This window comes from Balaenoptera physalus, assembly GCF_965194825.1.
Source record: "Balaenoptera physalus genome assembly, chromosome: 4".
Lineage (NCBI taxonomy): Eukaryota > Metazoa > Chordata > Mammalia > Artiodactyla > Balaenopteridae > Balaenoptera > Balaenoptera physalus.
This window is the reverse complement of record NC_138891.1, coordinates 66,927,766-66,942,223: the sequence shown is the minus strand read 5'-3', so window position 1 is coordinate 66,942,223 and position 14,458 is coordinate 66,927,766. Positions and strand designations below refer to the sequence as shown.

General features: G+C 41.6%; 1 protein-coding gene across 8 annotated transcripts in view; it reads right to left on the bottom strand.

The window, feature by feature from the left end:
* Positions 1–14,458, bottom strand: part of LPP (LIM domain containing preferred translocation partner in lipoma) — a 692,297-nt gene that overhangs the window by 499,191 nt on the left and 178,648 nt on the right. For 7 of the 8 annotated variants that reach the window (XM_082461500.1, XM_082461502.1, XM_082461505.1 and 4 more), the window contains one exon: positions 14,393–14,456. The gene's annotated coding sequence lies outside the window, so the exon portion shown is untranslated. Of the gene's footprint in view, positions 1–14,392 lie in introns of all 8 variants that reach the window. The other variant, XM_082461506.1, reaches the window with a different exon arrangement.

The window sequence follows — 14,458 nt, the reverse complement described above, 5'->3', positions numbered from 1 at the left end:
AACACCACACAATACACCCTTCTAACCTTTCACTTCATCTACAGCTCTAAAACAAAAGATAAGATATTCATCCCCTTAAACATCCAAGTTTTTATTTCAATTTTCTCTGGTAATTCCAAAGTTATTATGTACTTTCAAAGTATAGACAACTTTATAAAAAGACTGAGCTAATCATACACACACACACACACACACACACACTACAGAAATAGATTCCATGCGTATTTCTTTTATGTATTCAACTTTCTCTCTGGACATTATACCATTATTATTCAAATCATTCTCCTATTTAAACACCTGGAAAGTTAGACACAAAAAGGAAACATGAGATCTATATATATCAAGATATTATGCTCACTACAGATAAGTTTTGTCTCTGTACTGAAATTTAAATTAGACAACGGTGGTCTTCCGAAGCACATACATAAAAAAGGAAGACTGCCCCACATTTATGTTTTTTCAGAAAGGATGCAGGATGCTATCGACCAAATGCATCCAAATCCTATGAGAGTTAGGAGGCATAATGGATATCATTTAATGTATATGACAAATATTGAGAAAAACCTACAAAACATGAATATCAACCAAAACCCAGGCTTTAGCTGCAACATCAAAAAATTCTTGTGTCCTTCATTCGTAACCAAAAAAAGTGCTCTAATTTTGTTTTTAGCTAAATTAGTCAATTCATTTAGGGCAGAAGGCCTTTTTATCCCCATATTCTGGATATATCTATATGTATTAAAAGTTCAAAGTCTTACACACCATTTCAAAGTTTCTTTCAAACTAAGCAAATTAAAGAATATAGAAATGCACTATTTTTCCCTTGGCTTGCCGAAAAAAAAAAGCAGCCTAAGGTTGTCCAAACCATAATCAGTCACTGTTTCAATCTGAGGACTCATACTTACTTTTCCAAACTCTTAAGGGGGTAGGTTACAACCTTCAAAGGTTGAAGACTCCTCGATAGAAGGGTGAACCACTGTCTATGGAACAACTGCTCTTCCATAGTACTGGGGAAGAGTAGAAGTAACATTACAACATTTGAAGACAGAAGATCTAGATGCAAATCAAATCTCACCATTTACTCCTTGAAGTGAATTGGAGCAGGTCACTTGGCTTTTGTTTCTTCATTGTAAAATGAGGATAATACTGGACAGTGTACTGGGTTTCATGAAGATTAACTAAGAGTGTACAAGAAATCTCACTGAATCCTAATTGGTGAGAATACTATTCCCCCAAACTTTTATTTGCCAATTTTTACCATCCATTAATAAAAATGTTAAGAGGTCATCTGAATTCAACTAAGTTCAACTCAACAAAAATTTACTGGATGCTCATTGTATGTGATTTCAGTCTCTGCCAGGTGCCATGATTGAAGGCGGGCAGGGGAAGGAAGAAGACAAGGAGGGAGGAAAAAGGAAGGGAGGAAGGTCCAGCAAAGACACAATTTCTGTCCCCTAAGACCCTGTAATCTTGTGAAGGAGACAGCATTTCACATATGAACTTTCTGAAGAATACTTAACACTATATAATAAAGTACCCCAAAAAGGGTGGTGCTGACAATGGGTTTTAATGGTAGTTTTATATGAGGTGTAACATGAGGTGAAGAAAGTGTTCAGAGCAATAGAGAACGTGACCTAATTATTCCCCTGCCCCTGTAAGCATCTACTTCTCAGTGGACCAACCTGTGGAATCTGATAGAAAAGAGTCTCTTTGGATGGGCCTTGCTGAGGGGCCCCTCGGGCGTTTGCTCTGGCCTCTATCACCCCCACTCTATCCGTAACCCCCCTCCTTTCCTCATTCGTCCCTCTGCACTGAGCTTCCCCTGCTCTCTTCACCTCCTCTACCCATTCCTCAGGAAGCCATGCCCCCGGGTCTGGCTCATCTCCATCCACAGCCATCTGGGCTGAAAAGGGCCCTGAGGCAGGGGTAAGGGTGGCACAGTTGGAACATTAGCGCACCGAGAATCAAGAGACCTGAGTTCCTGTCCCAGCTTTGTCCCTACTTCACTCTGCGACCTTGAGCAAGTCACTTCCACTCAATGGGCCTCAGTACCCTCACTCATCAAAGAAGACTAGAGGATATTTAACAGCCCTTCTTGCTCCTAAATGTTCAATGTCTGTGACCTGACCTACAGCTTCCAACAGTTTCCAAGTCATAACTGGGGGCCCACCAGTCCCAGGCCTCCTGGAGAGGCACTGACATGACCACATCAACAGTTTCTACTGTGGGGAAGGTCAGGGACTCCTTCAGAAAATAGCTGATCTAAACAGAGCCCAAGGAGTGTCATGGCAACACTGCTCGCAAGCTGCCAGAGGTAGGGAGGAAAAGCAGCCAAGATGCATGTGCAGCTGCCACATTTCAGCACAGCACTCAAACCTCGTTAATATCATCTTGCTTAATACCGAGTCCCATAGATCAGAAGCTATTTTTACTGTGTATTTAACAGATTTGTGTACCGTCTTCCCTGCCAGCGTTTTCACAGTCCAGTACAGGAGACTCTGCTATTGGACAGCCTTCAGAACCTGAGGCCACCCAGGGTTAACTCAGGAGAGGGAGGGAGGGGGAGAAGGAGAATGAATAGAAGGGAGAAAAATAGACGCAGTGGGGCTGGAGGCTAGGGGAGAGGCGGGACTAAGATGTAACCAGAGCAAGTATGAGCCAATACTACCAACCCCCAAGTGTGAGGCATTCTTGTCTCAGTTCTCCAAAGACTCAGGGATGCACGTGTGGAGGAGAGAGGGGGAGAGCTGAGTCCTCTCTTATACTCGGGGGAGTACAGGTCCTCCCACGGCAATTGTGATCACCACCTCGGCTCGCTTCCATTGGTCTCCCCCATCAGTTCCCCTTAGAACAGCCAAGAGTACCACTCTGCAGAGCCCTCTGCCCACGCTCTAGGAGGCAAAAACCTATCCACTACTGTGCACTCTTCGGAGCTTACAGGGAAGGGCTCTGGCTAAATGTCCTGTTTCCACCTGTCTCCCACGTGTAGGGGTGGGAATTCTAGATTATGATGACTGACCGAGCTAAACGATGTGAAAGCACCTGCCACGGGCCTGTCACATAGTACGTCACAGTAGACACCCAGTAAACGTGTGCTTGCTTCCATCTGTTTCATACGGCAACAGTGTCACGTGTACCACCTTTATTCCTAACATTCTTCGTAGAAAGAAGGAACCCAGTCAAGGCTTGCCGAGTGGTGAGCAGGAGCTCAGGTCCCAACCATCCCTCTCCTGCTTGGTCATATGGGGGCGCCATTCTCAGACCCGTCACTAATCGGGCAGGTAAAGTAGGTTAAGCCATTTCTTCCCCAGGAGGGGGCTCAACTAGACAGAGAGTTTTTAAGTTCCTTTCCCGTTCTGAAATTCTATACATCTCTAAGTGTCATATCCATCTTAAAAACAAGCAAGAAGCAGAGGGGAAAACCATTGAAGAACACAGTTGTGCGTTTCTTTATCGAGCACGATACAGAAGGCACTGTGCCAGGAGCTAAAGGAAATTCAGAAAAGCAGAATGAAGTAGTCCTTAGATTCAGAACCCTTATAATATATGTATATTGGTGAGGGGAGGTAAGAGGAAATACAAAAAGACAGCAGTACAAAAGAAAGTCAATTATAAAACAAAGTCCAATTCTAAGACTATACTTCTGAGCCAAGGGGTGGAGAGAGAAGGCTTCCTCAGGAGGAGGGATGTGTGCTGGTCCTTCAGACAGGAAAGCAAAGCCCACACAGGCAAAATGGAGGAAGGTAGCATTTTACAAGAGTGGACCCTCTCCAGTGGAAGGGTCATCAGGTCTGTAAGATGGTTAAGTATCTTGTCTGTTTTATGTCTTAGATTATTTTAAAATTCTGTGTTTCATACATTAAAGGATAGAATAATAATGGTCATCCCACCCACTCATCATCATAATGCTCTGTGGGGTCACAGGAAGAGCAATGAAATAGGAAACAGGACACTTGGGTTCTGAGACCTGCTCCATTGCCACTATGAGCTGCCAGCCTTTAGCTAAATGGCTTATCTAGCTGTGGGATAGGAGATCTTGAAGAATTCCAGTTGGAGTTCTTGAGGCTTCTTGAGAACCAAATTGTCCAAAGCTCACGCTTTGCAGATGAGGAGACCGAGGTCCGCCAGAAAAGAAGTGATTTCTCTCAACTACACATTTCTGTCATCTGTGCCCAGTTCTCTGGGCAAGGCTGGTACTCACCTGCTTCTGGGACTTGCCTCAGGCTGATCCTTGCCTGCCAGAGATTTCCTCTGAAGTCCCTGTAATATCCCACCAAAGTCCATCCAATCATCCTTCAAACTCAATTCCAGTCCCTGGTTTTATATGAAACCTCCCGTAGAAAGAGCTCCCACATTCTCTCACTCACGAAGTATAATTTCTGAGCCCACACATCACACTGAGTCTTGGCTGGCCCTGAATCAAACTCACCTCCACACACCTGCCAGCTCCCTCCTTCGATGTCTTAGCGAGCCACCTTTCTCAGTAAGTGCTAAGTAAATGCTTCTCAAGTTAGGTTGGTCTGCACCTCGGTTTTCTGACACTCGGCTAAGTACCTTCTCAAACATATCATGCTGCCTCTGATTATCACAAGCCTGGATGTGTGCGATCCCCAGAGCAGCCAAAAGAGCTTCAACCACCTCCAAATCCATCAAGCTATTTACCAGAGCGACTAAACACACAGCAAGAGAGAAGAGACATAAAGAAAAGAAGAGGGGGAGCAAAGGGCATGGACTGCAAATCGGATAAAGAGCCATGCCTGCGAGCTGAGATGCACTGGAATCACCATGCCGGGTTTACAAGGGAGAAATCTGCAGTGCAGACACCAGTGGGGGCCCAGAGTCTCACACATAGTCCCCAGTGGAGCAAGGAGGTCCAATGCTGCAGTCTGAAAGGATGCCATGGTAAATGGAGAGATGGGCAAAGTCTCAATACCTAGCCATCGGCTAGGCAGGTCCGTTCCATCTACTGCAGAGAGAGAGAAACATCTGGAAAGGAAGAGCACGGTAGCCCTCGACTGCAAAGGTTTTATACTGAGCGACACTCCACCAGTAATGTCGGAGTGAAACATGGCAGAAAGATTCATGAGGCAGAGCTGTGCAACTCCAGAGGCAACCCAAGGCACACATCAGATGGGAATTTTAAATAATCCCTTTAAACACACGAGGACTCAGATGCCAGCACACACAGTGATGGCCCCAGCCAGACAGCAAAGGCATATTGGCACCACTGTAATTTGTCCATTCACCAATATGCTTCCGGAAAAACACCCATATGCTTTCTTTTAGCTTCCATATGCTTTTTTAGCAAGGAAACTAAAATATTTCATTAGTTTTGAGTAATTAATAATTACTTATTTCACAATAGTCTCCCTCATTAAAAAATGAAAATAACTGATTAAGCTGCAGGATCCTGGCTTTCAACTCAAGCTTTTTCATTTAACTTAATTTTATTTGTTGAATTCTTCCCCTCTAGGAATTGAGTAATAGAGTAAAACAGCAAGTGTAGAAATACTGGCACTATGGGAAATGAAGAGTTATCACCCACACAGCGCAGCATTCCTCCTGACTGAGACATCGTGGTTTAATGAAAAGAACACAGACTTTGGGAGCCCAAAGCCTTGGGATCCAATCCCAGTTTGACCCCTGGTGAATAGTACTTCTGAGGAAATGAAGGGCGTTGAAAAGATAAAGCCTGCTGGATTCCTGCAACCCGGCCTTCCACTACTCCCAGGGAGCGACTTCACAGGGCTCCCTCCTGCCTCTCAAGGCTTGGGGAAGGCATGTCACGGAATGCTGGCTCAGACCCAGTCAGTGTCAGCAGGCCTGTGGCCAACAGTCTCGGAATTGTCTCCAGCGGAAAACAATGCTTCGCAAACTCGAATGAGCCTAGGAACTACATGGGGATCTTATTAAAATGCAGATTCTGATTAGGAGGTCTGGAGTGGGGCCTGAGGTCTGCATTTCTAACAAGCTCCCAGGTGATGCTGACGTCCCTGGTCTTCAGACCAAACTCTGAGCAGCAACTTGACCTGAAAAGTATCAAGATGAAGTTAGGAAGTAGAATCTGTAAGAGCAGGACACGCGTGCCTGTCTCATTGGGACAGGATGAGGATTGTTAATCATATGGACAATGATAATTCTGTGTGTTGTACAGCACAATGGTATTTCACTTACCCTCACAACAGTCCTGCCAATAGGGTGTGATTTCCATTTTACAGACAACAAAACTGAGACCCAAAGAAATCAAGTAGTGCATCCAAAGTCATGCAGCTAATAATGCTAGGCTCCCAATCCAGGGTCAAGTACGAGCATGAGCCGATGGAAGACAGAAAATTTAAGTAGCTATTACTGTAGGGTGCCGGTATGAAGCCTGCTTCTTGCTCTGCCGCCCCTTCTCGGGGCCTCCGTCTTCCCATCCGAAGCTGTGGCCCCTGAAAATCTCCAAGGCCTCTTCCACGTCTAACACCGGCCTTCATTCCCAGGGCTCCCACATAGACTCACAGTGGGTCACCAGGCACTGAGATTCGATTCACACATGTGGCAGTCATTACATCTTGGCACGATCCAAATTCTAGCTGCTCACATCTGCATTTGTGCTGATCTGTGCATGGCCAGAAGTCTATCTCTGGTAAAATATCTCACGCTCAATATAACAGGGAGAAAACAACCAACAGATTCCCCAAAGCATCGAAATTCCAATTCAGTTGATAACTTGCAGTATGGTCAGGGCTCTATGACCCTAATCACTCTGTCTCCTCCTGCACTCACAAAAATGGAGAGTCTGAGACCACTAACCTGATAGAAGTTTGAAAGAAGAGGAAAAACATGAGTTATTTATAATGCAGTTTATACAATTGCCCAGCTTTTCTTATTCTGCCTTAAGGTACCAGAAGGGCATTTAATTAATGAATTATCAAATAAACGATTCAGGATATGTGATCTTGTCCCTCTCTGAACTCCCAGAGCACACATTCACTGTACTCCTCGGGGGCCCACTGGCCATTTTCTACCGGGAATTTCTATCATTTATAGAATTGTTCCATTGTCCCTATTCACATTCAGTGTTATCTCTGGAGGTATTCACATATTTTCAAGCAGATCTGGATTTGAATCCAAACTTTGCTATTCATTTGCTGTATGACGTTAGGCAAATTACTCAACCTCTCTGAGCTCAGTTTCCACATATGAAAAGTGGGAAAAAATAATTTTCTATTTTATGAGATTAAATGAAATGATGAATTAAAATGGATAGCACTTAACAGATTCTGAGTTAAAAGTACATTTGAGTGAGTGAGTGAGTGAGTGAATAAGTGAATAAAGCAAGCAGAATAAGAGTTTCAATATTAAAACATCACTCAACAGTTTGAAACATAAATGTCCAGAGTCACACTCATAATGAGTCTGACACTCAGAGCAAAACAATTGGTGAATTGTGGGAGAAATCCAACAGCAAAGGAAATGTGTTACCCAAATGTCATCGCAAACTTCGCACATTGAAAAAAATCTTTCGCTTAACCTAGAACCTATGTATGGCCTTCAGAAGGTTTACAAACCTCATGAAATTGTAGACAACATTCTATGCAGATGTGCATTTTCTAACTATTTCATAGATTCATCCAAGTTTCCAAATATTCCGTAATCCTCTCCCCACCACTAAACACACACACACACACACACACACACACACACACACACACACACACACAGACAAATTAATAACTACTGCCTTAGGCAAGTCCCTTGACAGAAAGGGATCTGCCAACTGAGAGAGAAAAAGTTCACTTAATAAAACAAGGCTGAAAGATACAAGCATGCGGTTTAGAAAGTACAGATGGTGGAAGTTTTTACGATAAGTGCTCCCATCCAGAGAAAAGAGCTCTGAATCTAAGACTCAGCTTGGCTGCAAACTTGCTACAGAACCTTAGGCAAATCAGAGACTCAGGAAAATCAGGCTTTGGGGAACCTTTGAGATCCAATCTATTTCACCCTCCTCCTCCTCCTCCTCCTCCTCGCATCTCATAGATGGAAAAACTGAGGTTCAGAGGAAGGTAATGCCTTCACCAAAGTCACAGCAAATAAAGTAGAGTCAGGATTTGAACCTCAGACCCAGTAAAATGATTTCCACTCAGTGTGTCATTATTATGAAGTACAAGGTAAGTGTTTGGACCCAGTGGCCTCTAAGTTATCTTCCAACTGATAGATAATTACTACTCTCTTCTCTGGACCTGGAAATCTCATGAAAACATTAGTTTGGTTTTGGCAAAGATCATTCTAGCTGCTTCTCAGCCCCAGCCCAGTCCCACAAGAACAAGGCAGAGAGAAGATCTGAAAGAATGAGAGATGCTGCTATTAATCTTGTGTAGCACAGAGACCGGGAACTGCAGGCCTTGAACTAGATTTCACTGTGTTGGCTATTACTCACCTGTCCTCCTGCGTATTAATCCTGCATCTGTCTTCTCTTTATTAATGTTCCCAACTATGCACAGTACACAGCCAGCTAGGAACTCATCCTTAGCTTCCTATAATTCATTGGATCAGAAAAGGACAGGAGGAAACAGTGTGATGTCAGGGTCAAGTAATCTCTTACAGGAAGAACTGCAAGGGAATCCTAATAAACACAGAGAGCAGAGGCCAGCCAGAATCCTCTATTCCATGCTTCACGGAATGAACGAAGAAGTCTGGCATCCACTTATGTTTCAAGGGCATCTCACATCCCTGCGTTAACAATAGGATTGGTTTTGCCTGAAAGATAATGTCCCTTTAAATGGTGGGAAGAGAAAGGATACTTCACATACAGAGATCCCTCTCCTAAAACAGAGGTACAACTATGGAGTCAGAAGAAAGAATTCTAGCCTAGGATCTGCCACTAAAACCTTAGACAAATCATATTCCCTCCCTGACCCCAAAATCTCCATCTCTGAGATTTGGCTAGATGGGTCCTTAAAGTTCCCTCTGCCTTTGACATTCTGACCTCTCCTTACAGGTCACTGACTCAACCCTGGAAAAGTCAAACAACAGAAGAGGATCCTCTCTATATTGCTAGTGAAGTTTACCAGAGCCTCAAAACTGAGACCCGGATTATCAAGCAGAGAAACATGAAGAAAGATGGATTTTTATTTTTTCCTTTCTAACCAGAAACTGAATGTTGCTGGCGGTAGGGAACAAGCAATGCATAAATGCCCAATCACAGTATATATATATAATTCAAATCACTAACTGCCCTTCAGGTATGTACAAGAATCAAAAGCTAAAAAGAACAACTATTTTCACACACTGAACTCTCCTATGACTTTGGAAAAGTGGCAGCAGGAGGAAGAAAGAATTGACCAAGAAATAAAATCATAGATATTAGGACATTTGACTAGAAATAATGCCATAAGCACATGGTCCAACTCTACCTGTTGTTAGATACTGAAATGGACCCCAAAGAGGGAAAACGACTTGCCCAAGGTGACACAGCCAGAGATGGGAGTAGAATTAGATTCTCATGACTCCTGGTTCATAGAACATAACCCATAACACATTACTTCACTCCTGCAAGCGATGAGATTCTATCCAGGTAACTGAGAAAATAATTTCAAATATTTTGAAATAACAATAACTCATAACTCAATAATAACTCTACCTCAAATAACAATAACTGATTTATTGGATTTAAGGTAGACTAGGGCTGTTTCTATCAAATTATAATAAACAATTCACTGTAGCAATATAGACAAATCCATGAGAATTAATTGTGCATTATTCATCCTTGCTAATGAATTACCCTGTGGAAAACAGGGATAATCAACAGTCTACCAAAGGCCAGAAGCCTGTTCTTGCTCAAGTACAGATCTTCCCTGTTAAAGAACATCAGGTATCACCTCTAAATAGTAAACAGGGTATACAGTTTCAGATTCCATGGAGTACAGCTTTAAATAGATTCGGTTTGGAAATGGGACATGGAACACACCACAGTCAGTGGATCAATGTTGAAAGCTGAGAAAAACAATGATTACACTAATTAAGTGGGTACCCGTTGACACATCTACTGTCAAGTCTAATTATTTATTTAAACTGTTATTCTTTCTTCATTACTGCCACTGACACCAATTATTACCACAAGATTATTTTAAATTTCTTGTAGCATGCCCCCAGAATATTTACTTCTCTACCTTCCAAAGGCTATTTGAGTTTTCATCCTTCTTTCCCCACCAAATCCACTTCCAAAATTAAAAAAAAATAGATGAATAGATGAATGAATAGATGGATGGATGAAGTGATAGAGAGATAGGCAGATAGAGAGATAGATGAAATTCCTCTTTCTCAATAGCAATTTTTCATAACCTTTCCAGCCTTGCTTAAACTCTTCTTTGTAACTTCAAGATGGGTTTCAGTGTGGAAGTGGGGGCATAGTTAACCACTTTTCAAAATTTATTTTATTAATATTTAACAACTGGCATTTGGAGGAAAGTTAATATAATAACTGCAGTTCCTAAGTGAACAAATAGATCTCTGCCTAACAGAGCCACCAAAAATTATGATATCACATGTCTACAGTACATTCTTCTCTGATGTGTTTATCCCTGAAAATACATGAAGTACATAGGAAAGGAGTTTTTTGCAGAGGTGTTTTATGGACTAGAGAGGGACAAAAAGATGGGCAGGAGTCACTCCTGTATTTTTGGCTACCATCTTTTTTTTTAGTAACCCTCTCTTTTGTAGAAATGAGCATAAAGTCTAAACAACACAAGTGGCTTCTAGGTCTGATCTGCTCATAGAAGAGTTTCACAGTCCATACGTCCCCCCTCACCGGCCTTCTTTGCACATGACCTCTTCTTATTCCATGTGTATGATGAATATCAGCTTTGAAAACCGTATTAATGTAACACCAAAATTTCCACTCATTTCTAAATTGCTAGCTCCTGCAAATATGGGTCAGTACCAACAAACCTCAATTCTTTCAAAGGTCTGTGTAATTAAAATCATGTTTAAACTACTATATATAAAATTGATAATTAATAAGGACCTACTGCATAGGAATTCCCTACTGCAGGGAACTTTACTCAGTACTCTGTAATGGCCTATATGGTAAAAGAATCTAAAAAAGAGTGGATATGTGTATATATATAACTAATTCACTTTGCTGTACACCTGAAACTAACACAACATTGTAAATCAACTGTACTCCAATAAAATTTTTTTAAACAATTATGTTTAAGATCATGGAAAGAGGGACTTCCCTGGTGGTCCAGTGGCTAAGACTCCACACTCCCAATGCAGGGGGCCTTGGTTCGAGCCCTGGTCAGGGAACTAGATCCCACATGCTTGCCGCAACTAAGAAGCCCGCATGCGGCAACTAAGAGATCCCACGTACCGCAACTAAGACCTGGCACAGACTAAATAAATAAATAAAAATTAAAAAAAAAAAAACATGGAAAGAACATACCAAAGGGATAATCAAAATATTCATCAGAACAAATGTTTACAGTACTTGAAATGCTGATATCAAATCTTCCACAAAGTTGCTATTCTATAGGGCCTGCAGTTAGGATCACCATAGTGACTACTTCACCTCTTTTTGGCTAAGACTTCTAGAAGATTATAGAGAGCATAGCGGAGGTAGCTGGGAAGTACAGATATCAGCTGGTTATCTGCAGAGGAAAGCTCACATTTTGCAAATTTTAAAACTTTTTATGCTTCCTTAAATACATAAAACAAATTTTATGCTTCCTTATTTTTTTTTAAACTGGTCTCCGTTTTCTTTTTCTTTTTTTTAATATATTTATTGGAGTATAATTGCTTTACAATGGTGTGTTAGTTTCTGCTTTATAACAAAGTGAACCAGCTATACATATACATATATCCCCATATCTCCTCCCTCTTGCGTCTCCCTCCCACCCTCCCTATCCCACCCCTCTAGGTGGTCACGAAGCACGGAGCTGATCTCCCTGTGCTATGCAGCTGCTTCCCACTAGCTATCTATTTTACGTTTGGTACTGTATATGTGTCATGCCACTCTCTCACTTCGTCCCAGATAACCCTTCCCCCTCCCCGTGTCAAGTCCATTCTCTACATCTGTATCTTTATTCCTGTCCTGCACCTAGGTTTTTCAGAACCCTTTTTTTTTTTTTTGATTCCATATATATGTGTTAGCGTACGGTATTTGTTTTTCTCTTTCTGACTTACTTCACTCTGTATGACAGACTCTAGGTCCATCCACCTCACTACAAATAACTCAGTTTCGTTTCTTTTTATGGCTGAGTAATATTCCATTGTATATATGTGCCACATCTTCTTTATCCATTCATCCGATGATGGACACTTAGGTTGCTTCCATGTCCTGGCTATTGTAAATAGAGCTGCAATGAACAATGTGGTACATGACGCTTTTTGAATTATGGTTTTCTCAGGGTATATGCCCAGTGGTGGGATTGCTGGGTTGTACGGTAGTTCTACTTTTAGTTTTTTAAGGAACCTCCATACTGTTCTCCATAGTGGCTGTATCAATCTACATTCCCACCAACAGTGCAAGAGGGTTCCCTTTTCTTCACACCCTCTCCAGCATTTATTGTTTGTAGATTTTTTGATGATGGCCATTCTGACCGGTGTGAGATGATATCTCAGTGTAGTTTTGATTTCTATTTCTCTAATAATTAGGGATGTTGAGCATCCTCTCATGTGTTTGTTGGCCATCTGTATATCTTCTTTGGAGAAATGTCTATTTAGGTCTTCTGCCCATTTTTGGATTGGGTTGTTTGTTTTTTTGATATTGAGCTGCATGAGCTGCTTGTAAATTTTGGGGATTAATCCTTTGTCAGCTGCTTCATTTGCAAATATTTTCTCCCAATCTGAGAGTTGTCTTTTTGCTTGTTTATGGTTTCCTTTGCTGTGCAAAAGCTTTTAAGTTTCATCAGGTCCCATTTGCTTATTTTTGTTTTTATTTCCATTTCTCTAGGAGGTGGGTCAAAAAGGATCTTGCTGTGATGTATGTCATAGAGTGTTCTGCCTATGTTTTCCTCTAAGAGTTTTATAGTGTCTGGCCTTACATTTAGGTCTTTAATCCATTTGGAGTATATTTTTGTATATGGTCTTAGGGAGTGTTCTAATTTCATTCTTTTACATGTAGCTGTCCAGTTTTCCCAGCACCACTTATTGAAGAGGCTGTCTTTTCTCCATTGTATATTCTTGCCTCCTTTATCAAAAATAAGGTGACCATATGTGCGTGGGTTTATCTCTGGGCTTTCTACCCTGTTCCATTGATCTACATTTGTTTTTGTGCCAGTACCATACTGTCTTGATTATTGTAGCTTTGTAGTATAGTCTGAAGTAAGGGAGCCTGATTCCTCCAGCTCCGTTTTTCTTTCTCAAGATTGCCTTGGCTATTCCGGGTCTTTTGTTAAACTGGTCACTGTTTTCTTGACAAACTCAAGAAGAATGAATTCTTCTGCCAAAGTCCCAACTGCTTCACACTGGTTCCCCAGGAGAGTGGGATCCAGACACTATAGGCCCTGGGTTTCAAAAAACTCTAACTCATGTCCTGTATTCTTAAGATTTTTTTTGTTGTAGGCTTAGAGTATGTCCTTTTGAGATGTGTTTTGGGCAGTTAAGAGGCAGTGACAGACCCAACAAGTAAAGTTTGGCCCCTTCAGAGCCAGGTAACACTGGCAGCACAGTGTAGTGAAAAATGCACTCAATCGACAGCCAGGAAACTGGAGAGAAAGCCCTCCTGCTATATACTCACTGGGGATACAAGAAGGTACTAGATAAGAACATCCTAGGTAGAGAACAAACATATGGATACCAAGGGGAAGCAGGGGGGGGAAGACTATGATACTATTATACATAGTATCAATAGTGTATATATGTCAATCCCAATCCCAATTGGAAGATTGGGATTGACATATATATACTATTGACACTATGTATAAAATAGATAACTAATGAGAACCTACTGTATAGCACAGGGAACTCTACCCAATGCTCTGCGGTGACCTAAATGGGAAGGAAATCCAAAAAAGAGAGGATATATGTATATGTATAGCTGATTCACCTTGCTGCACAGCTGAAACTAACACAACATTGTAAAGCAACTATACTCCAATAATAAGTAATTAATTAAAAAAAAAAAAGGCCATCCTCGGACATGGCATACTATGGACACTTAAATACTTCCATGTTGCCCAGACTTTTGTGCTTTTGATATGAACCTTAAAAAGCTAGGAATTGAAAGAGAAATCAAATCAAAAAGACATAAAAGGGGCAAAGTTCACTGTCTTGGCCATTTTTCAGGTTTTGATGCTCATGAAATACCTTACTATTTCTTCTGTTGGGAGTGAAATCTACATTAAACATTACTGGCTAAGATGCCTATCAGCATTTCATAAAGATGATGATGCCAAGCCTCTCTTACCTTGGACAGCTAGCTCTTGGAATGATCAGTGGACACAAGGTTCAGCAAACTGCAATGCTAGTGTCT